The following is a 10,538-nucleotide window of genomic DNA, read 5'->3' on the forward strand; positions in this document are numbered from 1 at the left end:
GATGAAGCACAAGCTGGAATCAAGATTGCCAGGAGAAATATCAATAACCTCAGATATGCAGATGACACCACTCTTATGGCAGAAAGCGAAGAAGAACTGAAGAGCCTCTTGATGAAAGTGAAAGAGGAGAGTGAAAAAACTGGCTTAAAACTCAGCGTTCAGAAAACAAAGATCATGGCATCTGGTCCCATCACTTCATGGCAAACAGATGGAGAAACAATGGAAAGAAACAGTGACAGACTATTTTCTTGGGCTTCAAAATCACTGCAGATGGTGACTGCAGCCATGAAATTAAAAGATGTTTGATCCTTGGAAGAAAAGCTATGACCAACCTAGAAAGCATATTAAAAAGCAGAGACACTACTTTGCTGACAAAGGTTGATCTAGTCAAAGCTATGGCTTTTCCAGTAGTCATGTATGGATGTGAGAGTTGGACTGTAAAGGCAGCTGAGCACCAAAGAATTGATGCTTTTGAACTGTGGTGTTGGAGAAGACTCTTGAGAGTCCCTTGGACTGCAAGGAGATCAAACCAGTCAATCCTAGAGAAAATCAACCCTGAATATTCATTGGAAGGACTGATGCTGAAGCTGAAACTCCAATCCTTTGGCCACCTGATGGGAAGAATAGACTTATTGGAAAAGACCCTGATGCTGGGAAAGATTGAGGGCAGGAGGAGAAGGGGATGGCCAAGGATGAGATGGTTGGATGATATCACCGAGTCGATGGACATGAGTTTGAGCAAGCTCCAGGAGTTATTGATGGACAGGGAAGCCTGGCGTGCTGCAGTCCATGCAGTCGCAAAGAGTCAGACACAACTGAGCAACTGAACCAACTAACAGATCATGTCAATGCTACTTATTTTTACAAGGGTCACCAGATAATAATAATCTGGAAAAGGGGGTCAACAGTCTTTGAAAAACCCTTTCACACATTTGTGCTCATCCCTCTCCTTTTGTCAGTTACATTGTTCTCTTCATTGACTACCTAGGTCTTAGGTTGACTAGGTTCAGGTGTCTAGGTTGACATATTTGGAGATAAAGGTGACAGTGATTACATTGCAGAAGTGGAAATAGTCTTGTGTGTTAAGTACCAACTCCAGTATGCTCTCACAAGGTAGCAGGGCAGAGGCTTAATGTTCCTGCTCCTTCATCAAATTGTGTCATTCTGTTTTCCTTAGCATTCACCCGCAGTCAGCTTTTAGGTCTGGAACTTAGACATTCTGAGTTCAGGATTTTGGAAGAGTTCACACTGGACATGAATCTTGATACCATTTGTGTTCCATCTTCTCTTTTCCAGGAAAAGGATAAAAAAAATGTTGTTCAACATTCACACTGGAGAGGATGAAGGACAAATACTGTCCCATGAAAAAGAGTTCTCTTTTCTAATACTGCCTTACCACCATTCATCTCTATTTTTGTCACTAACAGTGCTTCCTTAGGGTTCCTCTGATTTTAAATTATAGAGTAAAATCTAGTATATTACGTGGCCATTTCCCCCTTTCTCACTGAAAACGTCCCTGCTGGCCCTCATTTTCTCTACTTGCCTGATGCACCTGAGTTCTAGCCATGTTCACCAACACCATTCTCTTTCCTCTAACCTAAACTACATACCACGGCCAGATTAATTTTCCTTAAACACTGCTTTCATCTGTTTTTTCAAAATTTTCCAATGGCTGGCTTTGTCATAGAATAAAAAAAAAATTAAAACTTCTACTGCCAAAATAGGAACTTGCACAGACAGTTCTACTTTCTTGGGGGGATTATTGGGAAAGAAACTTCTGCCTTCCACAAGAGAAGCAGTGATTATCTGATTGATAAGATTGAGGAAAGCTCACTGCTTGGTTAAGATCTAACTGCATCTTTTTTCATCTTTTTTTCTTTACTGAGTGCTTCTTACATTGAAGGCCCTGTGCTAGGCACTGCAACGACAAATTGCCAACTTCTCTTTTACTATTTTCTTGATTTCTGCATTAACACTCTCTTGTTTTCTCTTGGGCTCCTTTGCCATCTGCCCACTGCTCTGCTGCTGCTTCTTAGCCACAACCCTGGCATCTTCCCAGTTTCACTGGCATTTCATCTTAGCTGAGCCTTCTCCTTTCAGGCCAGTCTTCATTAATCCTTATTTCTCTAAGTGTCTGCAGAACAGTCACAAACTTGCCTTTTAAATTGGTGGCAGTTTGCTGAGAACAAAGACAATTATACAATTAAGTATATAGGTATATAGCGTTGAACTTGTCATCTACTGGCCTTAGATGATTATTCGTTGATTAATGATGTGTGTGCTCAGTTTTGCATTGTGTTCAGCTCTTTGTGACCCCATGGACTATAGCCTGCCAGGCTCCTCTGCCCGTGGAATTTTCCAGGCAAGAATATTGGAATGGGGTGCCATTTCCTCCTACTCCAGGGGAACTTCCAGACCCAGGGATTGAACCCAAGTCTCCTGCATTGGCAAGTGGATTCTTTACCGCGAGTGCCTCCTGGGGAGCCCTGATTAATAGATACACCTTACCAATAAAGTGTTCTAACAATATTTTCAAAGCACATGTTGTGTACCATAGATTAATCTTAAAATATCTACCATAATTTTATCTTACAGGAAATATTAAGGAGCCCTTGTGCCCCTATTACACAGGAAATTTACTTCACTCCTATTCGCCTCATCTGAAAAACAGATACGTTGATCATTCCCTCTTCACCAGGTCACTAGGTCTATTGTGAAGTTCAAAAGAGATATGGGGTGAGGAGGAGTGATTTCTTCATTATAGAATTGCCTACACACGTTATTTCTTACTGATTCTTTGAGGCAAAGGAGCAAAACAAGTTAAAATTAGTTTTTATTAAGACTGATAAAGTTAGCTTTATTACCTTAATTTGAAAAGGGTTTAGAGCTGCTAAAGCTATTGTCTTAGGTCAGCAATGAGTTACTGACATGTTCTGAGACCTTAACTCCCTGGGGAAATTCCAAGCCTCCTGAGCAGGTCTAAATTATGGTGTGGGAAAGCCAGGTTTATTTTGTCAGCCTGCTACCTTGCATGATGATTAATTAGTGAAAAGGTTGTAAATTTTCCATGGCTTTATCCAGATTGAGCATACACTCCTCAAGGTTTCCTGCCAACATTCCCAGTTAAGTTGTGTACTCAGTCAATTTGCACAAATGTTAGCATTATTTATTAATTCATAGACTGCTTTACTATTTGCTCAGCTGTCTGTACCCTGTTCTACTTGCTCATGTCAGTGTTCTAGGTCATTGTTACAGATTTCCAAGTTACAGAACACCTTTTTGCTCTGCATTACGACACAGCATAGGACCCAGAGGAGGTAGACAATAAGTGGCTTGTTATTCCATTGTAATTGATGTGACCTTATTCTATTGAAATGAATCAAACAATCCACAACTATTCAGAACCTCCGGAATGTGTTGAGCACGTGAATTCAGCTTGCTCTTCGCTTAAGGATGGCGAGATAGCCCTCAGAGCCTTTTCTTGAGAACAGAGTGGTGATCAGCCTCTCTAGTCAAGTATCCTTGCCCATGTTATTTTTAGAGATCTATTTGAGTTGGCAAAAATGTGTGAAGGCTGCCAGTGCTTGAATTATCGGATCCACCAGTGCAGAATTAGGGAGAGATGAGGAATTGTAGGTTTTCCCTTCAGGGCTTGGAGAAGAAGGTACTTTCTTTCAGGTAGATGAGGGGAATCAAAATCATTATTTTTGTATTTGTTTTTCATCGATAAATGAAAATATAGGTCCTTGCATCGTATTGTAAGGTAGAACCTGGCATCTCTTTCTGTACATTCTGAGCTCCTTGAGTAAGTGGATAATGGTTTTATATCCCATTGTATCACCTGGAATTCCAGATTGTATATGGCAAGTCAATAATTAGTAATCAAAACAAACAAGCTTGAAATGTTTCAGTCACTTTCTGTGATTATAACTGTATCGTAGAAGTCAAGTGTAGATCCCAGATTGCAGAGAAGTGTATGCTTCTAAGTGTGTATACTACCAAACTACCTAAGAAGTGTATACTGCCTAAGTGTGTAGCAACAGAATGAATGGGGTTGGGTGTGTGAGTGTAAGGCTGTTTACCAAGCTTCATCCAGAACTGACATTTACTTTGGAGGTGTGTATTCTTTCTGAGCAGTATTGACTTACAACAGATAAAGGAAAAGTCAGGATACCTTTATACCTTGAATAAACAGACAGGCATCATTTGACCTGGCTTTTTCATAACTTTAACTTCCCTGGTAGCTCAGACGGTAAAGCATCTGCATACAATGAAGGAAACCCCGTTTCCAACCCTGGGATGGGAAGATCCCCTGGAGAAGGAAATGGCAACCCACTCCAGTACTCTTGCCTGGAAAATCCCACGGACGGAGGAGCCTGGTAGGCTACAGTCCATGGGGCTGCAAAGAGTCAGACACAACTGAGTGACTTCACTTTCTTTTCACTTCTTTCTGGAGAAAGGCTGGATTATAATTAAATTTCAACAAGAATTTGATTAAGTGAATCTTAGAAAATGGAGATAAACCAATGGGAGCTCCTATTAGATTCAGAATACTTAGCTTCTCTGTAGACGGCAGTGTGTTTCATTTGTGAATGTTGGGTTAGGAACATTATGTTCATAGGATAATCTTTCCTTTCTTCCTTCATCGGTTCAACAAATATTTGGGTGGCAGTCAATGCCCTGCGGACAAAGATCAATCAAAGGAAGACACCAGTCATTGAACATACTAGGTTTAGTACTTACTGCAATGAGGAAGAACACACACACCATAGGGTATCTCAGGATGGGGGATTTAAATGAAAACTATTACAGGATTTGGGCTTTAGCTGGGTGATTTGTGGGAGAATCCAGGGAAGCCAGGTTTACTCTCGATGCTTACTGGATGCTATTAGAAGTACCCCTGACTTCTATAATTTGGTAGAAATTTGGTATAATTTGGCAGAAATCAATTGATAAGCCTCATCTTAAGGGAGAGGAGACTAGAAGGAGGATAAAGCTGTCATCGGTGAAGAAGCAGCAGTTACTCATTTGGGCCAAGAGAGGACGTATTTAGTGTTTTGTGAGTGGCACAGGGAACTTGTTTTTGTCTGTGCTTGGGTAAAATTATGAAACCACTGTATCTTGGTGTCAGAGTAACCTGTCTGCAGGTGGTATTCCGTGACACTGTTTATGTCCATAGGAGAACAATAGGTGTGCCTGCCAAGGGTGGCTTCTGAATGTCGGGGGCTGCTCTTTGTTTATCCTTCTCAGCCCCTCCTGGGAGGCCCTTGATGCTTGGGATTCAGCAATCCACACAACACACAAAAGTCACGGAGTTTATAGTCTAGTAGGAGGAGAAAAAAAGAATAAATTATACTATATTAGAAGATGATAAGTGCTCTAGAGAAAAAACATAGAGCAACAGAAGGAATTAGGATTCTGAGGGGAGGGTTGGGACCACTTAAATTTAAAGAAGGGAGGTCAGGAGGTTTCCCTGTAATAGACATATTTGAACAAAGATGAGCGTATTAAGCCATAAAGATGTGAGTAAAGAACCTTCAGGAATAAGAAGAAACAAAGGTTCCAGGGGAAAACCCACCTGTTGTGCCCTAAGAACAGCAAGGAGGCCAGTGGTGCAGAGGGACTTGCAAGTGAACGGGAGGTCAGAGAAGAGGTGGGGCCGGATGGCTTAGGGATTCGCCGTCAATATTAAGGGGTAATCAGAACACTACTTTTTAATACTCAGAGGCTGACTGTCTTGAAGTGTGGTTTGAATAATGGCATCATGCTTTTCCCTATGCTGCGCTGCATTGACCAAACTGATTACACAAACCTCTTTGTTCATCATTTGGCCATATGCTAAAGTGGCGGTTTCCCTTGTAGCTCAGTCGGTGAAGCGTCTGCCTGCAATGCAGGAGACATGGGTTCGATTCCTGGATCAGGAAGATCCGCTGGAGAAGGAAATGGCCACCCACTCCAGTATTCTTGCCTGGAGAATCCCATGGACAGAGGAGCCTGGCGGGCTACAGTCTATGGGGTCGTAAGAGTCAGACATGACTGAGTGAATAAGCACGCACCACGCATATGCTCAAGTAACCAATTAAAACAATTATATTCAAAAGTTTGATTCAGACGGAGTTCTTACACTGGTTAGGAATTGAGATGGATAAGAGTAAAATAGCCATTATCAAGAGAAGAATAGTCAAATAAGTATTTTCAAAATATTGAAGTAATACTGTAAATGCAAGCCCTTTTGAAGTAAATTAGGAATTTTGATCATCTCCTATACTTGAATAGGCCCCCACCTATGCTGGGGTGACTTCGTATAAATCTAACTCAAAGGGGTGCATTGACAAAATACTAAATAGATGTGTTACATATGTTAAAATAATAATCACCAAATATTAATATCAATAAATTTAACAGTAATAAAACAATTAACTAAATAAATATCAATAAATTAAATACAAATTAGTGAATTAAATATATGTTAAGAAATCAAATATATATTCATATATTCAGAGTAAACATGTATATACACAAGCACACATGTATATAATTAAAACAACTGAGAATAAATTGCAGACACGATGCCTCTTTATCCCTACATGTATTAGTGTGTATTTTCTGAAAACAAAGACTTGGAAATCCCATGGAAAGATGACCGTGGCGGGCTACAATCCATGGGGGTCACAAAAGTGTTGAACACCACATAATTACTAAACAACAATAGCAAATAATCACAGAACTGTTATCAAAGTTAGGAATTTACCACTGATTCAAATACTGTCGTCTAATCTTCCAACGTTATTCAGATTGTCCCGGTTTGTCTGTGTCTGTGTTTTCCTGAACCTCACTATATTGACATTTTTAAAGTGCTTAAATAAGTTATTTCCTAGAATGTGCCCTAATTTCAATTTGTGCCATGATTAGACTCAGGTTACACACATTTGGTAAGAACACCTCAGAGGTGATGCTGAATTCTTCTCAGTGCCTCATGTCAGGAGCCAAATGCTGTTGGTTAGTCCAAATCCTGGCAATAATAATTTTGATTAACTGGTTAAGGAGAGATGCATCCAGTATATTTTTCATTTGTAATTAGTATGTATCTTGTAGAAGGTACTTTGAGACTGTGTAATTATCTCAGTAGTCCTCAAACATTCACCTACTAGCTTTACCAGGTGTATTCATGTTTCTTGCCTGAACCAATAATTACTATGGTGATTGACAAATGGTTATTTTCTAAGTCCATCATTCTTGCTGAATTTATTATTAGCTTTCTAGCGTCGGTAGAGCATTATCTTTTAATTTATTTATTCACTTAATTAATTTACGTTGGTGCAGACCCATGTATTCTTTCAGTTCAGTTCAGTTCAGTCACTCAGTCATGTCCAACTCTTTGCTACCTCATGGACTACAGCACGCCAGGCTCCCTGTCCATTACCAATTCCTAGAGTTTACCCAAACTCATGTCCATTGAGTCGGTGATGCCATCCAACCATCTCAACCTCTGTTGTCCCCTTCTCCTCCTGCCTTCAATCCTTCCCAGCATCAGGGTCTTTTCCAATGAGCCAGTTCTTCACATCAGGTGGCTAAAGTATTAGAGCTTCAGGTTCAGAATCAGTCCTTCCAATGAACACACAGGACTGATCTCCTTTAGGATGGACTGGTTGGATCTCCTTGCAGTCCAAGGGACTCTCAAGAGTTTTCTCCAACACCACAGTTCAAAAGCATCAATTTTTCAGTGCTCAGCTTTCTTCACAGTTCAGCTCTCACATCCATACATGACCACTGGAAAAATCATAGCCTTGACTAGACGGACCTCTGTTGGCAAAGTAATGTCTCTGCTTTTTAATATGGTATCTAGGTTGGTCATAACTTTCCTTCCAAGGAGTAAGTGTCTTTTAATTTCATGGCTGCAGTCACCATCTGAAGTGATTTTGGAGCCCCCCAAAATAAAGTCAGCCACTGTTTCCACTGTTTCCCTGTCTATTTGCCATGAAGTGATAGGACCGGATGCCATGATCTTAGTTTTCTGAATGTTAAGCTTTAAGCCAACTTTTTCATTCTCCTCTTTCACTTTCATCAAGAGGCTCTTTAGTTCTTCTTCACTTTCTGCCATAAGGTTGGGTGTTATCTGCATATCTGAGGTTATTGATATTTCTCCTGGCAATCTTGATTCCAGCTTGTACTTCCTCCAGCCCAGTGTTTCTCATGATGTAGTCTGCATATAAGTTAAATAAGCAGGGTGACAATATACAGCCTTGATGTACTCCTTTCCCGATTTGGAACCAGTCTGTTGATTCATGTCCAGTTCTAACTGTTGCTTCCTGACCTGCATATAGGTTTCTCAAGAGGCAGGTCAGGTGGTCTGGTATTCCCATCTCTTTATTCAATAGCTTATAATCTTCATTATCATTATTATTTTGATGTTCAGATCGCCTCAGATTTGACCAGTGTGTACTCCTTCAAACTGACTCCTGCATCTTTTTGACATGTTCCCATCATTTTTTTTTTTTTTGCTTTTCCTAACCCAGCACTGGAATCACACATTTCTCCAAAGAAGCCTGCTTTCTTTCAGTGGAGAATGGTGTTTTCTTTCCAGAAATACCCATGGCTACTGTGGTTTTAATGCTTCTAAAATCTCTGAGTGGACCAAGTTGGGAAGTGAGTGTCTGTGTGTCTGTGTATGTATATAAGCATGTGAATGCACACACACACCCATAATACACATATGCATAGCCACACACATCTGTACCCATTTCTGTATTTATCTTTCTATATATTAAAACTTCTGAGGAAATGACCGTCTGACATCCAGAACTGAGCCATAGAGAAAATAGAAGAAAGTATTTGTAGTACTGTACTCTTGAAAAGAATGATCCAGTGATACCAGGGAACTAACTCTTCTTTTCTCGACATAGATGACACATAGTAGTGGACTGCATTCTGAAGAGCTGCTGCAAACTTCATGCACTGACCTATACTCAGGTCCTGTGGTTCAAAAACTCCCGGTGCCTCTTCAAATAAAGACACCTGCCTGCCGTTTCCTGCATCGTGAATCTCTGCAGTTCTTCAGTTGCTTCTCCTTTCTCTTGTCTCTCTTTGTTCTTTCTCTGGCCCTCTAATCACACCAGGTCTTCATTAGTAAGCTCCTCATGCTGCGAGGAGTTTTTGTGCACCTTGCCGCACTCTCTCAATGATTTTCACCTTTGTTTCCATTGTTATTGATTGGTGATCCTTAGCAGGACCAGCTACATCACCACTGCTTTTGTGCTTCTAGACATCCTGGGCTTGAAAGAAAGATACTATACTATTGTACACTATACAGTATTATACAGTAAAGTACACAAAAGCATAAGTGCTCATAGAGGATGCATGAATATGTCAATGAACGCCAGACACGTGAACTAACTTAACATGATTGGACATGAGAACATGTGTTCATATCTTTGAAAGTTTGCAACTCGAATGTTCATATGTAGTGGAAGTGTTGTAGATAGGTTTTAAAGTGGATACAACTGGTGGGACTGCAAAGGCTTTCAACTGCTGAAGAAAATTGTTTGATAGTAGTTCTTATACATCAAAATGTACACTTTCAAAATATCCACCTTCTGGTGAATGGATAAACAAGCAGTAGTATATTTAGTCAATGGAATACTACTTATCAAAAAAAAAAAAAAAAGGGGAAACGACTAACTGGTTTGTATACATCATGGATAAATCACAAGAACCTTATGCTGAGTAAAAGAAACCAGACAGAAAAGAGAGTACATCTTTCATGATTTTATTCATGTGGCGCTCAAGAACAGGTGGAACTAATTAGAGTGAGGACACTCAGAATAGCAGCTGCTTGGTGTGAGGGTGGGTAGGGCCACTGGCAAGAGGCAAGATGGAAATTTTGGATAATGGCACCTTCAATAGTCTAATTAGTGCGTAGTTCACATGAGTAGATAGATTTGTTGGAATTCACAGATCCATGCATTTTACTGTATGCAAATGATACATTGGGGCAGACAAAATAAGGAACTCTCCCAGAAGGTGTTCATGTCCTAATCCCCAAACCTATGACTATGTCACCTTATAAGGTGTAGGACTTTGCTGATGTGACTAAGTTAAGGGTCTGGAGATGGGAAGATTCTCCTGGATTATCCAGATGGTCTTAAATCACAATCATTCTTACCGGAGGGAGGCAGGAGGCTCCATGTCAGAAGGAGAAGATGTGATGATGGAGGCAGGGGTTGGAGTGATGCCACTGCTGAAAGGGAGTCGTGCATCAAGGGAGGCAGACAGCCTCTAAAAGCTGGAAAAGGCAAGGCATGGGTTTGCCCTTAGAACCTCCAGAAGGAACACAGCCATGCTAGTTTCTTGATTTCAGCCTTAGGAGGTCTAGTTTTGGACTTCTGACATCCAGAACTCTGAGTATAAATCTGTGTCCCAAACCACTAAATTTTTGGTAGTTTGTTAAAAAGTGAAAGTGAAAGTCACCCAGTCATGTCCAGCTCTTTGCAACCTCATGGACTATAGCTCACCAGCCTCCTATGTCCATGGACTTCTCC

Source organism: Odocoileus virginianus, chromosome 6, assembly GCF_023699985.2.
Source record: "Odocoileus virginianus isolate 20LAN1187 ecotype Illinois chromosome 6, Ovbor_1.2, whole genome shotgun sequence".
Classification (NCBI taxonomy): domain Eukaryota; kingdom Metazoa; phylum Chordata; class Mammalia; order Artiodactyla; family Cervidae; genus Odocoileus; species Odocoileus virginianus.